Here is a 25,082-nt window from a genome sequence, read left to right as displayed (position 1 = left end):
TATTTATTTTTTATGCGTCGCATTGATATTTCTTCTTGGCGACGGAATAAGTACTCGGAAATATTATGATTTCATGTTAATATTTGACATCCGCCCTAGGTGGCGGCCTGCATGGATGAAAGTTACGTGTGATTTTAATCGGGATGAATTTTTTATGGAGATTTTTATTCACTTTGCAAAATTTCCAGATATCGACCCTTTTTATTAATTTATTTTGTGTGCCTATTGTATTGTATTAAGCGATGGCAATTCACCCTGGTCGTTTACATTCAATGGTGTATTTTATCATTTTCACCATTTAAAGTAATTCATTTGTTTTAATCGCACTATATTTCCTTCGGCCAAGATCGGTGTCAACAGATGCCCCTCGAGGTCTGAATGCGAGTATTTTTTTAACTAATATTCAGATTCAGAGCTCGAAAATATGTGTGTATATTTTTTTGAGCGTATTTCTAATATTTGGCATAGCATCGGAGGTGTACGCATATACTATTATTTGTTCAAAAAAATCATCGGCCAGATATTAGCCTCACGTACATGTGGTACGCTGCTTTGAAAGTTTGTTAGGATTGCTTAATCAGATAAGGACTCAATCCTAGAAAGTTGTTATCAGCGGCCGGCCTCGTCGCCATATAAGTGCAGTTTTAGCAGGAGTCTACACCAGTTTCTTTCTCTTTTCCTCACGTCATCAACCAGCAGGACTGTTTTTCCTGCGTACAACTGGGCTGCCTCTAGCCTAACTCAGATCTTCCGGCCATCAGGTACGCATTGCTACTTCCCTTGTTTTCTTAAGATTCCTCTTAATCTAATAATCCTATTAATCTCTTTTTTTAGAAGGAAACAAGTTTCGATTGGATCCGCTGATCTTAGTAGAGGCAGATGTGTTTTGGGCTTAAGGTCAGTGACGTCGTGATTCTCCTATCTCCTATAAGTATCCTTTCAAACCACTATTTACGACGTTCATCTTGTCTAATTACTGTCATCATTCTTTAGATCTATAGGAATTCTTGTTTCATGATTGACGTGCCGGCAAGCTTCTATACGAACTTGGTCCATCGTACATCCGTGAGGCTAAATATACATGTACAAAAATTTCAGTAACATGAAGTCAGAACAATTTTTTTTAACTTTAAGATGTTACCATATATTTGTAGATTCTCGTTCCATGGTTGACGTGCCGGCAAGCTTCTATACGAACTTGGTACGTCGTACATCCATGAGGCCAGATATACCTGTATAATATTTTTTTCAGTAGCCTAGAGCGATAACAATCATTTTTTTAAGATATTATCATATATTTGGCATGGATCTCTCTCATAGTTGGTGTGCTGGGAGCTATGATTTTTCCCCGTCCATCGCACAACTATAGAGATAAACATTATATGAAACTGTTGTTATCCACTTGTCTCCCATTTGGCAATCCGGCAAGTCTTCGTGACTTAGTCCGTCGCACAAATGTGGGGATTATAAGATATTAAATGTGCCATTATATAACAGAGTTGAATTTTCTCATCATTGGCACAGAGTTGAATTTTCTCATCATTGGCGTCCCGGCAAGTTTCTGTATGAACTTGGACCGTCGCACAATTAACCTACATGAGCATGCGTATTTTTTTTACTTATGCTCCCTTTTTTCAGGAAGCATTCAGTTATTCATCGATTAACTGAAAATGAACGGGCACCCTGAAAATTCAGGTAATGCATATAGAGCCTTTTTTATGTTTAACTTTCAGAAACGCTTTATTTCAATTCACGCCGGTGATTTTATTTTCATACATGTGTATGTAGATGGCGCATGGTCAACCTTCGGTTTCCTCCTATCAGTTGACCTTATTTGAATTAGCTAAACAACAGTTGTGTGAGCCAGCAACTCATGAATTGGCTAACCCGGTACTTGTCCATTCAACATTACCACGGGGAACTTTGGATTCTTCCCTCCGCGGATGGCATTCTGAGCATTCGTTTCACGCCTTGTGTTACCATCCAATGGCACCCATTCCTAGAGCTGATCTAGACTTCACTTTAGGGACCAGGATAGTATCACAAAAATTGGGTTGGGAGTATCATGAAATCCAGTATGTCAAACGTCCAAAGGGTTATACTCAATGGGGTGTTGAGGTCTTAAACAATCATTATTTTAATCTGCAAGGGGGCGAAGAAAATACAGACTCTATTCGTGGCGCCATTTATTGTTCCCTTTGCGATTATCCTGTCAGCCCCTCTTTGCTCCGCTCTTTACTAGAGAGGTGGAGTCCTCAAACCAATACTTTCATGCTCTCATGTGGCGAACGCACCATCACTTTGCTTGATATGTTGCTTATGGCTGGGCTGCCTATAGTTGGCGAACCCTACGAAGAATATATCCCGTCACTCACTAAGTTAAATCCTTCATTACTCTTGTACCCCAACTTTTTATTTGATCTTTTGGATGTGTGGGAGGTTCTTTCCACCGAAAGCAAGTATAAAGAAAAATTTGTTACTTTCCAGGCTTGGTGTGATTATTTCCGCAACAAGCGGGCTGATTTTTCGTCATCCGCCAGTCTTCGTAAAAGTCGTATGTATGTCGCAGCTTTTGTCGCGCTTTGGCTTTGCTGCTTTGTGGTCGTTGGTGAAGGGCCGTTTATTCGCCCTGGCGTCCTTGTCATGGCGTCTTGGATTGCTTTAGGGCAGAAGATATCATTGGCACCCCCTGCGCTTTCCTTCTTATATCTTGCTCTTCGTCGTATCAGCACAAATCATGTTGGGCCTTCCTTTGAACAGACACATCTGTCTATCCACTATATTATTGGATGGATGCATCTTTATCTGAAGAAAGCTTTTGGGGCCAAAGGCAAAGGGGACAAATTTCCTTCTCCGAAGAGACTTCCTATGCAACTGGCTATGCTAAGCACCATGTTCCGACCACCCAAGGTCTTTTCCCCGGAGACGGCGCATGAGTTTATGGAAAACCTGTTGGGGAACGTTGCAAAAAACAAAAAAAAATTCCTACGATTTCACCAAGATTCGTCTAGGAGTTCATCTAGCAACGAGTGATCGGATTGCATCTACATACCTTTGTAGATCACGTGCGGAAGCGTTCTAAGAACGGGGATGAGGAAGGTGTACTCGACGTGATTCAAATCACCGAAGATCCTAGCGCCGAACGGACGGCACCTCCGCGTTCAACACACGTACGGTCAGCGTAACGTCTCCTTCTTCTTGATCCAGCAAGGGGAAGGAGAGGTTGAGGAAGATGGCTCCAGCAGCAGCACGACGGCGTGGTGGTGATGGAGCTGCAGTACTCCGGTAGGGCTTCGCCAAGCACTATGGAGGAGGAGGAGGTGTTGGAGAGGGAGAGGGAGGCACCAAAGATGTGGTATGAGAGGCCCTCCTTTCCCCACTATATATAGGGAGTCCAAGGGGGGGCGCCGGCCCTAGGAGATCCAATCTCCTAGGGGGGTGCGGCCAAGGGAGGAATCCCTCCTCCCCAAGGCACCTAGGAGGTGCCTTCCCCCTTTGGGACTCTACCCTTCCTTGAACCCTAGGCTCATGGGCCTCTTGGGGCTGGTGCCCTTGGCCCATATGGGCCAAGGCGCACCCCCTACAGCCCATGTGGCCCCCCCCGGGGCAGGTGGCCCCACCTAGTGGACCCCCGGGACCCTTCCGGTGGTCCCGGTACAATACCGGTGACCCCGAAACTTGTCCCGATGCCCGAAATAGCACTTCCTATATATAATTCTTTACCTCCGGACCATTCCGGAACTCCTCGTGACGTCCGAGATCTCATCCGGGACTCCAAACAACATTCGGGTTACTGCATATACATATCCCTACAACCCTAGCGTCACCGAACCTTAAGTGTGTAGACCCTACGGGTTCGGGAGACATGTAGACATGACCGAGACGACTCTCCGGCCAATAACCAACAGCGGGATCTGGATACCCATGTTGGCTCCCACATGCTCCTCGATGATCTCATCGGATGAACCACGATGTCGAGGATTCAAGCAACCCCGTATACAATTCCCTTTGTCAATCGGTATGTTACTTGCCCGAGATTCGATCGTCGGTATCCCAATACCTCGTTCAATCTCGTTACCGGCAAGTCACTTTACTCGTACCGTAATGCATGATCCCGTGACCAGACACTTGGTCACTTTGAGCTCATTATGATGATGCATTACCGAGTGGGCCCAGTGATACCTCTCCGTCATACGGAGTGACAAATATCTATGTCTCCATCTTGAACATTTTCACGAATGGAGTTGAAGCGACGCTTGTTGTGCCTTGTCTTCTTGTGAAACCTGGGCTCCTTGGCAAGAGCAATAGCTCAAGTGTTGTCACAGAAGAGCTTGATCGGCCCCGACGCATTGGGTATGACTCCTAGGTCGGTGATGAACTCCTTCACCCAAATTGCTTCATGTGCTGCCTCCGAGGCTGCCATGTACTCCGCTTCACATGTAGATCCCGCCACGACGCTCTGCTTGCAACTGCACCAGCTTACTACCCCACCATTCAAAATATACACGTATCCGGTTTGTGACTTAGAGTCATCCAGATCTGTGTCGAAGCTAGCATCGACGTAACCCTTTACAATGAGCTCTTCGTTACCTCCATAAACGAGAAACATTTCCTTAGTCCTTTTCAGGTACTTCAGCATATTCTTGACCGCTGTCCAGTGTTCCTTGCCGGGATTACTTTGGTACCTTCCTACCAAACTTACGGCAAGATTTACATCAGGTCTGGTACACAGCATGGCATACATAATAGAACCTATGGCTGAGGCATAGGGGATGACCCTCATCTCTTCTATATCTTCTGCCGTGGTTGGACATTGAGCTGAGCTCAATTTCACACCTTGTAACACAGGCAAGAACCCCTTCTTAGACTGATCCATATTGTATTTCTTCAATATCTTATCAAGGTATGTGCTTTGTGAAAGACCTATGAGGCGTCTTGATCTATCTCTATAGATCTTGATGCCTAATATATATGCAGCTTCTCCAAGGTCCTTCATTGAAAAACTCTTATTCAAGTAGGCCTTAATGCTGTCCAATAGTTCTATATCATTTCCCATCAAAAGTATGTCATCTACATATAATATGAGAAATGCAACAGAGCTCCCACTCACTTTCTTGTAAACGCAGGCTTCTCCATAAGTCTGTGTAAACCCAAACGCTTTGATCATCTCATCAAAGCGAATGTTCCAACTCCGAGATGCTTGCACCAGCCCATAAATCGAGCGTTGGAGCTTGCACACCTTGTCAGCATTCTTAGGATCGACAAAACCTTCCGGCTGCATCATATACAATTCTTCGTTAAGGAAACCATTAAGGAATGCCGTTTTAACGTCCATTTGCCATATTTCATAATCATAGAATGCGGCTATCGCTAACATGGTTCGGACGGACTTCAGCTTCGCTACTGGTGAGAAAGTCTCATCGTAGTCAACCCCTTGAACTTGTCGATAACCCTTAGCGACAAGCCGAGCTTTATAGATGGTCACATTACCATCCGCGTCTGTCTTCTTCTTAAAGATCCATTTGTTTTCTATGGCTCGCCGCTCAACGGGCAAGTCAGTCAAAGTCCATACTTCATTTTCATACATGGATCCTATCTCGGATTTCATGGCTTCTAGCCATTTGTCGGAATCCGGGCCCGCCATCGCTTCTTCATAGTTTGAAGGTTCACCGTTGTCTAACAACATGATTTCCAAGACAGGGTTGCCGTACCACTCTGGTGAGGAACGTGTCCTTGTGGACCTTCGAATTTCAGTAGGAGCTTGATCAGAAGTATCTTGATCATCATCATTAACTTCCTCTCTAGTCGGTGCAGGCACCTCAGGAACATTTTCTTGAGTTGCGCCATTTTCCGGTTCAAGAGGTAATACTTCATCAAGTTCTACTTTCCTCCCACTTACTTCTTTCAAGAGAAACTCCTTCTCTAGAAAGGATCCATTCTTGGCAACAAAGATCTTGCCTTCGGATCTGAGGTAGAAGGTATACCCAATAGTTTCTTTAGGGTATCCTATGAAGACGCATTTTTCCGATTTGGGTTCGAGCTTTTCAGGTTGAATTTTCTTGACATAAGCATCGCATCCCCAAACTTTTAGAAATGACAGTTAGGTTTCTTCCCAAACCATAATTCATACGGTGTCGTCTCAACGGATTTCGATGGAGCCCTATTTAAAGTGAATGCGGCAGTCTCTAAAGCATAGCCCCAAAAAGATAGCGGTAAATCGGTAAGAGACATCATAGATCGCACCATATCTAATAGAGTGCGATTGCGACGTTCGGACACACCATTACGCTGAGGTGTTCCAGGCGGCGTGAGTTGTGAAACTATTCCACATTTTCTTAAGTGTGTGCCAAACTCGTGACTCAAGTATTCTCCTCCACGGTCTGATCGCAGGAACTTGATTTTCCTGTCACATTGATTCTCAACCTCACTCTGAAATTCTTTGAACTTTTCAAATGTCTCAGACTTGTGTTTCATTAAGTAGATATACCCATATCTACTCAAGTCATCAGTGAGGGTGAGAACATAATGATAGCCACCGCGAGCCTCAACACTCATTGGACCGCACACATCAGTATGTATGATTTCCAATAAGTTGGTTGCTCGCTCCATTGTTCCTGAGAACAGAGTCTTGGTCATTTTACCCATGAGGCATGGGTCGCACGTGTCAAATGATTCGTAATCAAGAGACTCTAAAAGTCCATCAACATGGAGCTTCTTCATGCGTTTGACACCTATGTGACCAAGGCGGCAGTGCCACAAGTATGTGGGACTATCATTATCAATCTTACATCTCTTGGTACTCACACTATGAATATGTGTAGCATTACGCTCGAGATTCATCAAGAATAAACCATTCACCATCGGAGCATGACCATAAAACATATCTCTCATATAAATAGAACAACCATTATTCTCGGATTTAAATGAGTAGCCATCTCGTATTAAACGAGATCCTGATACAATGTTCATACTCAAAGCTGGTACTAAATAACAATTATTGAGGTTTAAAACTAATCCCGTAGATAAATGAAGAGGCAGCGTGCCGACGGCGATCACATCGACCTTGGAACCATTCCCGACGCGCATCGTCACCTCGTCCTTCACCAGTCTCCGCTTATTCCGCAGCTCCTGCTTTGAGTTACAAATGTGAGCAACTGCACCGGTATCAAATACCCAGGAGCTACTACGAGTACTAGTAAGGTACACATCAATTACGTGTATATCACATATACCTTTCGTTTTGCCGGCCTTCTTGTCTGCTAAGTATTTAGGGCAGTTCCGCTTCCAGTGACCACTTCCCTTGCAATAAAAGCACTCAGTCTCGGGCTTGGGTCCATTCTTTGGCTTCTTCCCGGCAGCTTGCTTACCGGGCGCGGCAAATCCCTTGCCGTTCTTCTTGAAGTTCTTCTTACCCTTGCCTTTCTTGAACTTAGTGGTTTTATTCACCATCAACACTTGATGTTCCTTTTTGACTTCTACCTCTGCTGATTTCAGCATTGCAAATAATTCGGGAATGGTCTTTTCCATCCCCTGCATATTGAAGTTCATCACAAAGCTCTTGTAGCTCGGTGGAAGCGACTGGAGGATTCTGTCAATGACCGCGTCATCCGGGAGATTAACTCCTAGTTGAGTCAAGCGGTTATGTAACCCAGACATAGTGAGTATGTCCTCACTGACAGAACTATTTTCCTCCATCTTACAGCTGAAGAATTTGTCGGAGACTTCATATCTCTCGACCCGGGCATGAGCTTGGAAAACCATTTTCAGCTCTTCGAACATCTCATATGCTCCATGTCTCTCAAAACGTTTTTGGAGCCCCGGTTCTAAGCTGTAAAGCATGCCGCACTGAACGAGGGAGTAATCATCAGCACGTGTCTGCCAAGCGTTCATAACGTCTTGGTTCTGTGGGACGGGTGCGTCACCTAGCGGTGCTTGTAGGACATAATCTTTCTTTGCAGCTATGAGGATGATCCTCAGGTTTCGGACCCAGTCTGTATAGTTGCTGCCATCGTCTTTCAGCTTGGTTTTCTCTAGGAACGCGTTGAAGTTGAGGACTACGTTGGCCATTTAATCTACAAGACATATTGTAAAGATTTTAGACTAAGTTCATGATAATTAAGTTCATCTAATCAAATTATTCAATGAACTCCCACTTAGATAGACATCCCTCCTGTAATCTAAGTATAACATGATCCGAGTTAACTAGGCTGTGTCCGATCATCACGTGAGACGGACTAGTCAACATCGGTGAACATCTTCATGTTGATCGTATCTTCTATACGGCTCATGCTCGACCGTTCGGTCTTCTGTGTTCCGAGGCCATGTCTGTACATGCTAGGCTCGTCAAGTCAACCTAAGTGTTTGCATGTGTAAATCTGTCTTACACCCGTTGTATGTGAACGTTGGAATCTATCACACCCGATCATCACGTGGTGCTTCGAAACAACGAACTGTCGCAACGGTGCACAGTTAGGGGGAACACTTTCTTGAAATTATTATGAGGGATCATCTTATTTACTACCATCGTTCTAAGCAAACAAGATGCAAAACATGATAAACATCACATGCAATCAAATAATAATAGTGACATGATATGGCCAATATCACATAGCTCCTTTGATCTCCATCTTGGGGCTCCATGATCATCTTGTCACCGGCATGACACCATGATCTCCATCATCATGATCTCCATCATCGTGTCTCCATGAAGTTGCTCGCCAACTATTACTTCTACTACTACGGCTAACGCATTTAGCAATAAAGTAAAGTAATTTACATGGCGTTTCTCAATGACACGCAGGTCATACAAAAAATAAAGACAACTCCTATGGCTCCTGCCGGTTGTCATACTCATCGACATGCAAGTCGTGATTCCTATTACAATAGCATGAACATCTCATACATCACATATATATAATTCATCATTCATCACAACTTTGGCCATATCATATCACAAAGCACTTGCTGCAAAAACAAGTTAGACGTCCTCTAATTGTTGTTGCATGTTTTACGTGGCTGAAGTAGGGTTCTAGCAAAAACGTTTTCTTACCTACATGAAAGCCACAACGTGATTTGTCAACTTCTATTTACCCTTCATAAGGACCCTTTTCATCGAATCCGCTCCAACTAAAGTGGGAGAGACAGACACCCGCCAGCCACCTTATGCAACTAGTGCATGTTAGTCGGTGGAAGCGGTCTCACGTAAGCGTACGTGTAAGGTTGGTCCGGGCCGCTTCATCCCACAATACTGCTGAAGCAAGATAAGACTAGTAGCGGCAAGAAAGTTGACAACATCTACGCCCACAACAAATTTTTGTTCTACTCGTGCAAGAGAACTACGCATAGACCTAGCTCATGATGCCACTGTTGGGGAATGTTGCAGAAAACAAAAAAAAATTCCTACGGTTTCACCAAGATCCATCTAGGAGTTCATCTAGCAACGAGTGATCGGATTGCATCTACATACCTTTGTAGATCACGCGCGGAAGCGTTCTAAGAACGGGGATGAGGAAGGTGTACTCGACGTGATTCAAATCACCGAAGATCCTAGCGCCGAACGGACGGCACCTCCGCGTTCAACACACGTACGGTCAGCATAACGTCTCCTTCTTCTTGATCCAGCAAGGGGAGGAGAGGTTGAGGAAGATGGCTCCAGCAGCAGCATGACGGCGTGGTGGTGATGGAGCTGCAGTACTCCGGCAGGGCTTCGCCAATGTAACGCCCTCGATGCGGCTATATCTCCCACGTGTCGAAGCACGACTTAGAGGCATAACCGCATTGAAAGCAATGTCGCAAGTGAGGTAATCTTCACACAACCCATGTAATACATAAGGGAAAGAGATACATAGTTGGCTTACAATCGCCACTTCACACAATGACATGAATAAAGCATTACATCATCCAGATACAATCAAGGTCCGACTACGGAACCAAAATAAAAGAAGAACCCCAAATGCGACAAAGGTCCCCGATCGACCCCAACTGGGCTCCACTACTGATCAACTAGAACGAAACAACACAAAGGGCAAGATCTTCTTCGAGCTCCTCCTGAGCTTGGTTGCGTCATCTGCACGGTAACATAGGCACCTGCAAACTGGTTTTGGAAGTATCTGTGAGCCACAGGGACTCAGCAATCTCGCACCCGCGAGATCAAGACTATTTAAGCTTATAGGAAGGATGGAGTAATGAGGTGGAGCTGCAGCAAGCGACTAGCATATATGGTGGCTACAATCGCAAAAGAGAGCGAGAAGAGAGGGCAAAGCACGGTCGATAAAAGTATGATCAAGAAGTGATCCTATAGCAACCTACGTCAAGCATAACTCCAACACCGTGTTCACTTCCCGGACTCCGCCGGAAAGAGACCATCACGGTTACACACGCGGTTGATGTATTTTAATTAAGGTCAACTTCGGGTTTTCTACAACCGGACGTTAACAAATTCCCATCTGCCACATAACCGCGGGCACGGCTTTCGAAAGATAATACCCTGCAGGGGTGTCCCAACTTAGCCCATGACAAGCTCTCACGGTCAACGAAGGAATAGACCTCCACCCGAGACGTTCCGATCAGACTCGGTATCCCGGTACAACAAGACATTTCGACAGGGTAAAACTAAACTAGCAACACCGCCCGAATGTGCCGACAAATCCCGATAGGAGCTGCACATATCTCTTTCTCAGGGCACACTCAGATAGGTCAAGCTACGAGTAAAACCAACCCTCAAGTTTCCCCGAGGTGGCCCCGCAGGCTGCCCAGTTCGGACCAACACTCAGAGGAGCACTGGCCCGGGGGGGTTAGAATAAAGATGACCCTTGAGTCTGCAGAACCCAAGGGAAGGTGGTAGGTTGTTAGTGCAAATGGTAAAACCAATGTTGGGCATTGCTGGAAGAGCTTTACTTAAGGCGAACTGTCAAGGGGTTCCCATTATAGCCCAACCGCGTAAGGGACGCAAAATCCGGGAACATAACACCGATATGACGGAAACTAGGGCGGCAAGAGTGGAACAAAACACCAGGCATAAGGCCGAGCCTTCCACCCTTTACCAAGTATATAGATGCATTAATTAAATAAGATATATTGTGATATCCCAACAAGTAAACATGTTCCAACAAGGAACAACATCTCCACGTTCCAACAAGGAACAAACTCCAATCTTCACCTGCAACTAACAACGCTATAAGAGGGGTTGAGCAAAGCGGTAACATAGCCAATCAACGGTTTGCTAGGACATGGTGGGTTAGAAGTTTGACATGGCAATTTGGGAGGCTGACAAGCAAATGGTAGGCATCGTAGCATTGGCATGGCAAAAGAGCGAGCAAACTAGCATAGCAAAGATAGTAGTGATTTCGAGGGTATGATCATCTTGCCTGAAATCCCGCAAGGAAGAAGAACGAATCCATGAAGAAGACAAACGGTCGTAGACGAACGAATCCTCACAACTCCGGAACAAAACCGAAGCTAACGAGAGAAGCAACCCGAAAAGAAACAAACAACATAGTAAACACACAAGCATAAACAAGTCATGATGCACAAACAAGTATGATGCATGTCCGGTTTAAGGAGGCATGGCATGGCAAAGTGCAACAAACAACACTACAAATTAAGTGGAGCTCAATATGCAACGAGGTGCATATTGACAAAACACCACATCAATTATTTAGTTCTCTCTCGTTAAGGAACACAACAATATTAAGTGTGGTTAAACATGGCAAGGGGTGAAACATAATATAAACTATACCATCTAAACAATTTAAATGGGGCCGGATATAAAAACAACAAATCCGGTGAATCCCCATATGCATTTAGCAATTTAATGCAACAACAAGTTTAAACATTTTAAATGTTGTTATCATGATGCGGATGACATATACAAGTTTTATGCAATTTTATGAAAATGTTGACATGAGCATGTTATGAAGCATTTGGTCACCATGGCGGAACAAAAAGGGTGCCACGGCGGCGAAACAAAAATGGTGCCACGGCAACATATCCGAAAATGATGCCACGGCAACATATCGGTTCCGGTAGCTCACAGAGATACCGGTGCAAAAGGAGGCGTGACGTGAGCGAGTCATGCAAGATGGTGGGGTGATCCCGACTTCCGGGTTCCCACGGGATAGTGGCATGGCAAAAGAGGGGCATCGCAAGGACGATTCGATCACGATGCAAAACTCGAGCATCTCATTCAACACATGCATTCGGTCCACGGCGGTCGTCTCGGCGTTATACCTTTGAAGCGTGCGTTTTCGGAGCGGTTCGAGGAAGTAGGCGTTCACGGGACGTCGTGGAAGTAGTCGTTCGCGGCGTCGGTAGAGGTACATCTCGTAGTGGAAGTAGGTGTTCATGATCCGTAGATGTTCGGGGTCCACGGGGTCTTCGAGGGTCGACGGTAGTGGTACACGTGTCTTCGGGCGACGGTAGATGGTACATGTTTTCGTAGATGAACTTGGCGATCCGAAGGGGTATTTGACGAAATCCACCTCGGATGTAGTCGTACACGTGTAGGCGGACTTGACAAAAATGCACACCGGCTGTAGTCGTGGTACTTGACATTATCCGGGACGGTCTTGGTGTACCCGTGCGTAGAGGTACTGGCAGTTTTGTGTAGTCGATCTTGTCGGTCTTGACGATCCAAAATGAAGCAACGCCAGTGCCTCGGGTGGCAGCAGCAAGGCGGCAAAGGAACCCTGGCCGGAGATGGTTTAGGCAGCGGCAAACCATGAGCAAGAAGGCGGCAGTGAGGCGACGGGGGGGGGGGGACAAGGGCGAGGCGACGTCGCGGGGTTGCGGGAGGCGAAGCCACACGGGCGGCGCGGCTGCTGGGGCTCCGACGAACTCCGGCCAAACGGAGAGGACAAGCAGCGCGGGGCTCATGCTGGACGCAGAGGACGAGGATGCGGGCGCAGGTGCTCGAGTGCCTGAAGATGATGACGCGGCGGCAGAGAAGCGGGCGGTGGCGCTGGAAGAAGGCAGCGGCGGCGGACTGGGCGCAGGAGATGGCGTGACGGGCGACGAGGAGGCCGACGGGGCTCCGGCCTGGCTCTCTCCTCCGGCGAGGGCGGAGCGCGGGAGCAAGGGGAGGCAGTGGCGACGAGCTCGAGGAGCTGCTGCCCTTGAGCGCTCGGGCGACGGGGACGGCTGGCGCCGGTTGAGGGAGGAGGCGACGGGGTCGCGCGCGAGGGAGAAAGAAGGGCGAGGTGGAGGCGCACCGGAGGGGAAGGGGAAGATCGAGGAGAGGGGGCGAGGGGATCGGGCTCCTGGGGGTGTGCGTGGTGGCGAACAAGAAGAAGGAGGCGGCGCTGGCAGGGAATCGAGAGGAGAGATGGGGTGCGGGCGCTGCGGCTAGGGTTAGAGGGGCACCGGCTGGGCCTTGGGCCGGCTTAGGTTGGCCGGGCCTAAGAGGTCGGCTGGGCTGCAAGGCTCTCTCTTCTCTCTCTTATATTTTCTTTAACAGAAAAGCAAAAAGAGAGAGGAAAAGAAAAGGAGGGTTAGGGAAAGAAAATGCGCAAGGGGATAATTTTCCCGGACTCGCAAAAATGAGTTTGTTCCGAGAAAAATAGAAATGGGCATGATCGAAAGATTTAAATTCAAACTCATTTGAAATTCAAATGGGTTTGAACTAGGACTTGATGAAAGGAAGGTCCAAAAATGTTCGGATTTTTGGTGGAGCTCCGGAAAATGATGAAATAATTATTGGCAAGGTTGGAGACCAAACTTGAAGCAGAAAAGAAACGAAATTATTTTGCAAGTGTGTTTTGGTGATTTCTGAAATAAAGAAATATTTAATATAGCTCCCTAATATTGGAGGATATGTTATAAAGAGAAGTCACCATGTGAGTCCCTCGATTTAAATGGATCGAAAAATCCATACAATTTATTTAGTTGAGGTTTTAAAAATTAATGATATGATGGCATGATGACATGATGCAATGCACATGATGCAAGGATGAATGCAACAAATAAAACAAATCACACGACGAAACTCGGAATAGCTGGAAGTCTTCTGGAGCGTCGGTCTCGGGGCGTTACAACACTCCACCACTACAAGAGGATCTCGTCCCGAGATCTAGAATGGCACCGAAGAGAAATGGAAGAGGAAGAGAAGAGGTAAAACTAAGTTGCTTCTTTAACAAACGAGTGAAACCAAGAACCTTGATAGGTTGAAAAGTTGAAACAAAGGACATAACAGAGTTGAACACAATTGAGAGCACTGCGGATTAGCATATGAAGAAAGCTTGAGCTCCTTAGGAAAGAATCTCGATGAAAACTTCAAGAAGAAATTAAATCCTTTATGAACCAACATGTAGAACCTTCATGAAGAACTCCGGTAAACAAAAGGAATGAAAAGAAAGAGAAATTGAAAACACAAGGTGAATCCTTGCAATGATTTAGATGGATCTCCGTGATAATTAGAGCTTGGAACTCCGGGAAAAAGAGAAGATGAAACAAATGAAACCGAGAATTTTAAGGGCCTCCGGAATAAAGAATTAATCACTTGGATGAACAAGAATAAGAATTATGTTATGCTTATCCTTCACCAATTAAATTGATGACAATCAACGGATTTGGCATACTACTTATTCTCGTAGAAAGGATTAAAAGAGATATATCAAAACTTGAGAAGGTCTTCAACGAACCACCGGTAGGATTGGAACAACAAATGAATTGATATGATGAATAAGGAAGAGAGATCTTGAAAGAACCACCGTAAGAATTGAAAATGATCGAAGTAGGGGTGCATCACCGGTAAGAATGAGCAAATGAACGAAGGTGCTTGAGACAAACTAGATACCTGAGAACAAAGAGATCAAGAACTGATTAGAGGATATTCAATAGATGCACCGGCAAGATAGGAGAATGATAACTGACGGCTGAGAATGAATAAACCTGAATTGATGGACTCCGGATGACAAACTGAGAAGACTCTTGAATATCTCCTGATGGGTGAAAAAGATTCTCACAATCGAAAACAATTATGAGAGGATGGCAACAAGCTAGCACCATGAATCTTGAAGAGAATAGAGCAAGATTAAAGGGAAACTCTTCTTCGGTCTTCAAATGATGAGAATGACAACGAGAAACACCATCAAGAATTATTGAGGCACACCGGAAGAATCAAAAGCGAAGAGGTTGAGCCAACTATGAAAAGAATTTGAAAGATCTTGCAGAAAAGCATTTGACTAATGATAACTCATTCTTACGTCAAACTTGGAGAAGAATTTTCAGAATACCTTCGGGAAAATAAGAAGAGTCAGGTAAGATCCTGGAAAAAGACCTGTGGGTTAGGGCCCACTCAAAAGAACACCGTTGAAAAGATTTAAAAGAGATGTTGCACCGGTTGAATTAAATGACTTGAATGAGATACCAATCTCGAAAGAGCTTGAACGAATGCAGAGTGGAAACACGAATCTTCGAGATATCTTGAGCACTCCGGAATAACAAATAGCGAGAAGTAGAATGATAATGAGGTGCACCGGTATGAGAAGACATTGAAATGAGGAAAAAGGTATGATCAACAAAACTTGACTTGAATCCACCGGAGAAGAGAAAGGAATGAGGAATGACGAACTAGTAGAACATCTTCTTCGGAACCACCGGGTAAGAACATTGACGGAAAAGAATGGAGAAACTTCCCATCAATAAAATGGATACTTGAAGAAGAAATCTTAGTCCTTGAAGAAAAACAAAAGGGAGGGAGGGTGGGAAAAACAAAGGCAACCTGGAGACGGATGAAACAAACACCGTTGAGAAGAAGTGATAAATGATCTTGCAAATGTTGACGTGAACGGATCCACTTGAGGAGAGACACACCGGTTAAAAAAAAAGGATTGACAAGACAGACTCGATGATCAAGAAGGATTAGTATTCACATAGGAATATGAGAACACCATTTGGAAAAGGTATGGAATCAACATTTGACTTCGAAGCAACTCGAATACCACAACTCAAAACAAAAACAAAGGATTGGCTTGCAAAATAAGCCAGAACAAACATATGATAGAGATTTCGTCCGAAGTTTTCGTGGTGGGGCCTACACGGGCTCGAGTGTACAGCACCATCATGTACAAGGCAGTGCACATGACATACGAAGCGTCCCCGAGTCGGCATAGCCAAGGACTCTTTAAGACACAACGAGACCACTGTAAAATCGATCGTGAATAGGCGGACCACTAGACGTCGAACCCCAATTTCATATCATACATCCGTCGGAAAGATATCCTAAGAGCTACTTGAATTCCCACCTATGAAACTCCCGAAATTTTCCGGTTATGCAATCAGGTGTTGGGGATACAGGGGAAGCATAATATCTCACCCAAAACTAACAAATCCTACATCCAGCTGTATCCATCCTTCAACACATAACCAAGAAACCTTCGGAAATCGTCTACCTCAACCTTCGAAAAGCATCCGTTATACAAGTCATGGCAATACTCCCGTACTCACCTCAGTACTGGGTTATCGGGGTTATCTCACCAACAACTGCATAAAAGAGATTTTCGATGTCGGCGTACTAAACTCAGGTATTCCAGAACTGCAACGATAAAATTATGATGACAACACCTCAGAGCTCAACTCCCCGGGACACTTCCACTAAACCCCTGACAGGAGGCACCAAGACAATGTTCTCATCATAAAACCATCGGAACGATTCCAAGATACCCGCATGATCCTAAAAAAAATTTAGTGAATTTTGAGAAGAGAAGAGTCAAAACTCTACGTCAGGATGCCTTACCAGAGCGATGAAGAGACTGGGGAGTAAAAAGAATTCCTAACTCTCCGATATATATAATCCTAAATGACTCAAAATATTTTTCTAGACACAACTCGGCCGCTAACAACGATCAAGCAATGGGGCTCCTAAGGTCGGGGAAGGCTCTGATTACCAACTTGTAACGCCCTCGATGCGGCTATATCTCCCACGTGTCGAAGCATGACTTAGAGGCATAACCGCATTGAAAGCAATGTCGCAAGTGAGGTAATCTTCACACAACCCATGTAATACATAAGGGAAAGAGATACATAGTTGGCTTACAATCGCCACTTCACACAATGACATGAATAAAGCATTACATCATCCAGATACAATCAAGGTCCGACTACGGAACCAAAATAAAAGAAGAACCCCAAATGCGACAAAGGTCCCCGATCGACCCCAACTGGGCTCCACTACTGATCAACTAGAATGAAACAACACAAAGGGCAAGATCTTCTTCGAGCTCCTCCTGAGCTTGGTTGCGTCATCTGCACGGTAACATAGGCACCTGCAAACTGGTTTTGGAAGTATCTGTGAGCCACAGGGACTCAGCAATCTCGCACCCGCGAGATCAAGACTATTTAAGCTTATAGGAAGGATGGAGTAATGAGGTGGAGCTGCAGCAAGCGACTAGCATATATGGTGGCTACAATCGCAAAAGAGAGCGAGAAGAGAGGGCAAAGCACGGTCGATAAAAGTATGATCAAGAAGTGATCCTATAGCAACCTACGTCAAGCATAACTCCAACACCGTGTTCACTTCCCGGACTCCGCCGGAAAGAGACCATCACGGTTACACACGCGGTTGATGTATTTTAATTAAGGTCAACTTCGGGTTTTCTACAACCGGACGTTAACAAATTCCCATCTGCCACATAACCGCGGGCACGGCTTTCGAAAGATAATACCCTGCAGGGGTGTCCCAACTTAGCCCATGACAAGCTCTCACGGTCAACGAAGGAATAGACCTCCACCCGAGATGTTCCGATCAGACTCGGTATCCCGGTACAACAAGACATTTCGACAGGGTAAAACTAAACCAGCAACACCGCCCGAATGTGCCGACAAATCCCGATAGGAGCTGCACATATCTCTTTCTCAGGGCACACTCAGATAGGTCAAGCTACGAGTAAAACCAACCCTCAAGTTTCCCCGAGGTGGCCCCGCAGGCTGCCCAGTTCGGACCAACACTCAGAGGAGCACTGGCCCGGGGGGGTTAGAATAAAGATGACCCTTGAGTCTGCAGAACCCAAGGGAAGGTGGTAGGTTGTTAGTGCAAATGGTAAAACCAATGTTGGGCATTGCTGGAAGAGCTTTACTTAAGGCGAACTGTCAAGGGGTTCCCATTATAGCCCAACCGCGTAAGGGACGCAAAATCCGGGAACATAACACCGATATGACGGAAACTAGGGCGGCAAGAGTGGAACAAAACACCAGGCATAAGGCCGAGCCTTCCACCCTTTACCAAGTATATAGATGCATTAATTAAATAAGATATATTGTGATATCCCAACAAGTAAACATGTTCCAACAAGGAACAACATCTCCACGTTCCAACAAGGAACAAACTCCAATCTTCACCTGCAACTAACAACGCTATAAGAGGGGTTGAGCAAAGCGGTAACATAGCCAATCAACGGTTTGCTAGGACATGGTGGGCTAGAAGTTTGACATGGCAATTTGGGAGGCTGACAAGCAAATGGTAGGCATCGTAGCATTGGCATGGCAAAAGAGCGAGCAAACTAGCATAGCAAAGATAGTAGTGATTTCGAGGGTATGATCATCTTGCCTGAAATCCCGCAAGGAAGAAGAACGAATCCATGAAGAAGACAAACGGTCGTAGACGAACGAATCCTCACAACTCCGGAACAAAACCGAAGCTAACGAGAGAAGCAACCCGAAAAGAAACAAACAACATAGTAAACACACAAGCACAAACAAGTCATGATGCACAAACAAGTATGATGCATGTCCGGTTTAAGGAGGCATGGCATGGCAAAGTGCAACAAACAACACTACAAATTAAGTGGAGCTCAATATGCAACGAGGTGCATATTGACAAAACACCACATCAATTATTTAGTTCTCTCTCGTTAAGGAACACAACAATATTAAGTGTGGTTAAACATGGCAAGGGGTGAAACATAATATAAACTATACCATCTAAACAATTTAAATGGGGCCGGATATAAAAACAACAAATCCGGTGAATCCCCATATGCATTTAGCAATTTAATGCAACAACAAGTTTAAACATTTTAAATGTTGTTATCATGATGCGGATGACATATACAAGTTTTATGCAATTTTATGAAAATGTTGACATGAGCATGTTATGAAGCATTTGGTCACCATGGCGGAACAAAAAGGGTGCCACGGCGGCGAAACAAAAATGGTGCCACGGCAACATATCCGAAAATGATGCCACGGCAACATATCGGTTCCGGTAGCTCACAGAGATACCGGTGCAAAAGGAGGCGTGACGTGAGCGAGTCATGCAAGATGGTGGGGTGATCCCGACTTCCGGGTTCCCACGGGATAGTGGCATGGCAAAAGAGGGGCATCGCAAGGACGATTCGATCACGGTGCAAAACTCGAGCATCTCATTCAACACATGCATTCGGTCCACGGCGGTCGTCTCGGCGTTATACCTTTGAAGCGTGCGTTTTCGGAGCGGTTCGAGGAAGTAGGCGTTCACGGGACGTCGTGGAAGTAGTCGTTCGCGGCGTCGGTAGAGGTACATCTCGTAGTGGAAGTAGGTGTTCATGATCCGTAGATGTTCGGGGTCCACGGGGTCTTCGAGGGTCGACGGTAGTGGTACACGTGTCTTCGGGCGACGGTAGATGGTACATGTTTTCGTAGATGAACTTGGCGATCCGAAGGGGTATTTGACGAAATCCACCTCGGATGTAGTCGTACACGTGTAGGCGGACTTGACAAAAATGCACACCGCCTGTAGTCGTGGTACTTGACATTATCCGGGACGGTCTTGGTGTACCCGTGCGTAGAGGTACTGGCAGTTTTGTGTAGTCGATCTTGTCGGTCTTGACGATCCAAAATGAAGCAACGCCAGTGCCTCGGGTGGCAGCAGCAAGGCGGCAAAGGAACCCTGGCCGGAGATGGTTTAGGCAGCGGCAAACCATGAGCAAGAAGGCGGCAGTGAGGCGACGGGGGGGGGGACAAGGGCGAGGCGACGTCGCGGGGTTGCGGGAGGCGAAGCCACACGGGCGGCGCGGCTGCTGGGGCTCCGACGAACTCCGGCCAAACGGAGAGGACGAGCAGCGCGGGGCTCATGCTGGACGCAGAGGACGAGGATGCGGGCGCAGGTGCTCGAGTGCCTGAAGATGATGACGCGGCGGCAGAGAAGCGGGCGGTGGCGCTGGAAGAAGGCAGCGGCGGCGGACTGGGCGCAGGAGATGGCGTGACGGGCGACGAGGAGGCCGACGGGGCTCCGGCCTGGCTCTCTCCTCCGGCGAGGGCGGAGCACGGGAGCAAGGGGAGGCAGTGGCGACGAGCTCGAGGAGCTGCTGCCCTTGAGCGCTCGGGCGACGGGGACGGCTGGCGCCGGTTGAGGGAGGAGGCGACGGGGTCGCGCGCGAGGGAGAAAGAAGGGCGAGGTGGAGGCGCACCGGAGGGGAAGGGGAAGATCGAGGAGAGGGGGCGAGGGGATCGGGCTCCTGGGGGTGTGCGTGGTGGCGAACAAGAAGAAGGAGGCGGCGCTGGCAGGGAATCGAGAGGAGAGATGGGGTGCGGGCGCTGCGGCTAGGGTTAGAGGGGCACCGGCTGGGCCTTGGGCCGGCTTAGGTTGGCCGGGCCTAAGAGGCCGGCTGGGCTGCAAGGCTCTCTCTTCTCTCTCTTATATTTTCTTTAACAGAAAAGCAAAAAGAGAGAGGAAAAGAAAAGGAGGGTTAGGGAAAGAAAATGCGCAAGGGGATAATTTTCCCGGACTCGCAAAAATGAGTTTGTTCCGAGAAAAATAGAAATGGGCATGATCGAAAGATTTAAATTCAAACTCATTTGAAATTCAAATGGGTTTGAACTAGGACTTGATGAAAGGAAGGTCCAAAAATGTTCGGATTTTTGGTGGAGCTCCGGAAAATGATGACATAATTATTGGCAAGGTTGGAGACCAAACTTGAAGCAGAAAAGAAACGAAATTATTTTGCAAGTGTGTTTTGGTGATTTCTGAAATAAAGAAATATTTAATATAGCTCCATAATATTGGAGGATATGTTATAAAGAGAAGTCACCATGTGAGTCCCTCGATTTAAATGGATCGAAAAATCCATACAATTTATTTAGTTGAGGTTTTAAAAATTAATGATATGATGGCATGATGACATGATGCAATGCACATGATGCAAGGATGAATGCAACAAATAAAACAAATCACACGACGAAACTCGGAATAGCTGGAAGTCTTCTGGAGCGTCGGTCTCGGGGCGTTACAGCCAAGCACTATGGAGGAGGAGGAGGTGTTGGAGAGGGAGAGGGAGGCACCAAAGATGTGGTATGAGAGGCCCTCCTTTCCCCACTATATATAGGGAGTCCAGGGGGGGGCGCCGGCCCTAGGAGATCCAATCTCCTAGGGGGGTGCGGCCAAGGGAGGAATCCCTCCTCCCCAAGGCACCTAGGAGGTGCCTTCCCCCTTTGGGACTCTTCCCTTCCTTGAACCCTAGGCACATGGGCCTCTTGGGGCTGGTGCCCTTGGCCCATATGGGCCAAGGCGCACCCCCTACAGCCCATGTGGCCCCCCCGGGGCAGGTGGCCCCACCTGGTGGACCCCCGGGACCCTTCCGGTGGTCCCGGTACAATACCGGTGACCCCGAAACTTGTCCCGATGCCCGAAATAGCACTTCCTATATATAATTCTTTACCTCCGAACCATTCCGGAACTCCTCGTGACGTTCGAGATCTCATCCGGGACTCCAAACAACATTCGGGTTACTGCATATACATATCCCTACAACCCTAGCGTCACCGAACCTTAAGTGTGTAGACCCTACGGGTTCGGGAGACATGTAGACATGACCGAGACGACTCTCCGGCCAATAACCAACAGCGGGATCTGGATACCCATGTTGGCTCCCACATGCTCCTCGATGATCTCATCGGATGAACCACGATGTCGAGGATTCAAGCAACCCCGTATACAATTCCCTTTGTCAATCGGTATGTTACTTGCCTGAGATTCAATCGTCGGTATCCCAATACCTCGTTCAATCTCATTACCGGCAAGTCACTTTACTCGTACCGTAATGCATGATCCCGTGACCAGACACTTGGTCACTTTGAGCTCATTATGATGATGCATTACCGAGTGGGCCCAGTGATACCTCTCCGTCATACGGAGTGACAAATCCCAGTCTTGATCCGTGTCAACCCAATAGACACTTTCGGAGATACCCGTAGTATACCTTTATAGTCACCCAGTTATGTTGTGACATTTGGTACACCCAAAGCACTCCTACGGTATCCGGGAGTTACACGATCTCATGGTCTAAGGAAAAGATACTTGACATTGGAAAAACTCTAGCAAACGAACTATACGATCTTATGCTATGTTTAGAATTGGGTCTTGTCCATCACATCATTCTCCTAATGATGTGATCTCGTTATCAATGGCATCCAATGTCCATAGTCAGGAAACCATGACTATCTGTTGATCAACGAGCTAGTCAACTAGAGGCTTACTAGGGACATGTTGGTGTCTATTATTCACACATGTATTACGATTTCCGGATAACACAATTATAGCATGAATAAAGACAATTATCATGAACAAGGAAATATAATAATAATGCTTTTATTATTGCCTCTAGGGCATATTTCCAACAAAACCATAATAATATTATATGGTGCCCCTATTCCTCGCGCAACCTGACAGGGGTCAATCAACTACAAAGGCCATTTGACATTTCTATTCGCCAGGGAATGCTTCCTTGGAGGTTCTCAGCAGAGTCTACCGACCTATGTGCAGCCGAACCCTATCACCCAGATCGCGTAGCTCATCAGTTCAAGCTAGATCAACAGGTTCCATACAACCCATTGCAATCACTATTAACTGAAACTGATGTTGGTGTTGCGTATGCGTACTGGTCACATTTACTGCACCCGGTTCAAGAGGATATCCAGCATGCCCTTGGCACTAATTATGTAGGTAGTGCTTCTCTGGCTTGGACCAACTGGTGGAGGAAATTTGCACATCCACACTCTACAATCTTGAATAGCCTCAAGTCTGGCAATATGTGTGGCAAAATCCCGTACGATGAGAGGAAAAGCATGTGTGCGAAAAGGGGAAAAAGTTTTACCCCACACGTACTCTTTCAGAGGATGATCTCCTTATCATAAAGGAAGTATTAGTAAGTCATCAAAAGGCCTATATTGAAAAAATCGAGGCAGAGGAGAAGGCTTTTGCAGATCATTGGAATCCAATTTTACATGCTTTTCTTTCGGATGATGAACCTTCTATGGAACCCCGACGTGTGAGTTAAATAACTATTACTTGATTTAACCCGTTTTATGACATCAACTTCCTGTTTCCTGCATTTTGTTAACATGTATTTATTTCTACAGAAGCGAAAGAAAATGGATATTGTTGATTGTCCTTCTCGCGATCCTTCACTTCACGAGCTCGGGGAAGATGATGCCCTCATCTCTACAGGTGAAGTGAGGCCTTTCACTAAAAAGGAAGGTGGATACTCTAAACGAAGAGGATGATTCCAGTCCCATTAGATTGGATGGACCTATCCACATATCTGACCTTGGTAGTGTGGATCTCGATGGCATACTTAGTGGAGAGGTTGATCATGGTCTAGGTGATTTAGATAATTTAAATGTGGATGGTTATGGTGTATCAAGCTAGGTCTTGATCCCCCCCTTGTTTCACAAAGTTTGGACTCAAACTTGTCTCCGAGCGCTGATGTTTTAAACATTTTGTCTACTTCTAAACAGGGTAGATTTATACAGCTCTTATCCACTCTTTGACATTATTATTCGTCGTTTTAAAGATTATTAATTTTACTTCTTTCTCCATTGCAGGGTGGTACAGAAGGAGCTTCTAATCTTGTTAGTGGCGAAGGAACGATGACACATATTTCAGCGTCACCCGTGGATATTTCCGCCATTACGAAGCCAATTCTGGATGCCATCGATTTGGTGTTGAAGAATGCTTTTGAAGCCTTAGAAACCCCTACATTAACTTATTCTCAACATCTTGACATTTTCCAGGCAGTTCGATCTGTGCTTCCGGTTGGTGGTACTGCTCCTCAGATTGCCGCTATCCGCACAGGTTGGGAAAATTTTGTTTCGATCTCAGATGTAGTGCAGGAAGCCCGCAAAACAGTTGAGGATCAGTCAAAGCAAAAGTCTGAATTTGTTACTACAGCAGAGAGCAAGGCTGAATCAATTGAAGCGTGTTTGAAAACCTCAACAGCAGAGATGTCATCTGTGCTGGAGGAACATGCTGAGAAGAAGGAGCGTGTGGAGGCCCTCTCCGCTCAACTGCAAGAAGCTAATGCCGAGTTGCTTACATCTGGAGAGAGGGTCAGGCAACTGGAGTCGGACCGTTCCGCCAAGCAGGCTGAAGCCAAGAAGCTGCATGAAGATTTGCTCGAGGATAATGTGAAAGCTTCAGAGGAACCGGAGGCTCTTAAAGGGAAGATATCAACGCTGGAGAATGAAGCCGAGTCTATTATCGGAAGTCTGAAGGACTGGCGCTCCAAGTCCAACTGATTTTTTTATCCTAATAAATTAGACATGTTGTCTATTTACATTTTCTACTCAGACTTACATAAGGCGGCCAATCGGTATACCTATTTTCTCGTGTTTTCCCACACACCAGTAGCACCATTCGTGTATACTTGCATGCGATTTATTCATGTGTACTGAAGGACTATGCACTGCTATTCGTACAGCCCGGCTTTCTGTGTGATATGGATACTTCGTTCTAATTGCATGAGCTAGCTTGGGTAATCCTTTATTTATTTACAGTTTTTTGCTTGAAGGCTTATTACTTTATTTCACTGCTCATTTTTTTTCTTTTACAAATCTATTTGTATTTTTATGTACACTGCCCTCTTGTACACCAGTTTAAGCTCATGAGAATTTGGAGCCATTTCTTTTTACACCACAGTTTAGACTCGTAAGATATTGGAGTAACATTTTATGTGCCTTAGTTTATACTCGTGAGGACGTGGAGTAACATTTTATGTTCCCTAGTTTATACTCGTAAGGGTGTAGAGTGTATACGTACACAATTTTTGATGATTTGATTTTTTTCCATCACAGTTTATACTCATAGGTCGTTGGAGTTTTTTTTTGTGCCCCAG

The 25,082-nt window shown here is 45.9% G+C and overlaps 1 long non-coding RNA gene across 1 annotated transcript; it reads left to right on the top strand.

The window, feature by feature from the left end:
• Positions 1-621: 621 nt before the first annotated feature.
• LOC123149862 (uncharacterized) lies at positions 622-1,122 on the top strand. Its single transcript, XR_006474871.1, has 3 exons — positions 622-761; positions 835-897; positions 994-1,122. It is a non-coding gene; the product is annotated as an uncharacterized lncRNA (long non-coding RNA).
• The last annotated feature ends 23,960 nt before the right edge of the window (positions 1,123-25,082 follow it).

This window comes from Triticum aestivum, chromosome 7A (genome assembly GCF_018294505.1).
Source record: "Triticum aestivum cultivar Chinese Spring chromosome 7A, IWGSC CS RefSeq v2.1, whole genome shotgun sequence".
In the NCBI taxonomy this organism is placed as follows: domain Eukaryota; kingdom Viridiplantae; phylum Streptophyta; class Magnoliopsida; order Poales; family Poaceae; genus Triticum; species Triticum aestivum.
This window is presented reverse-complemented; position numbering and strand designations above follow the sequence as displayed.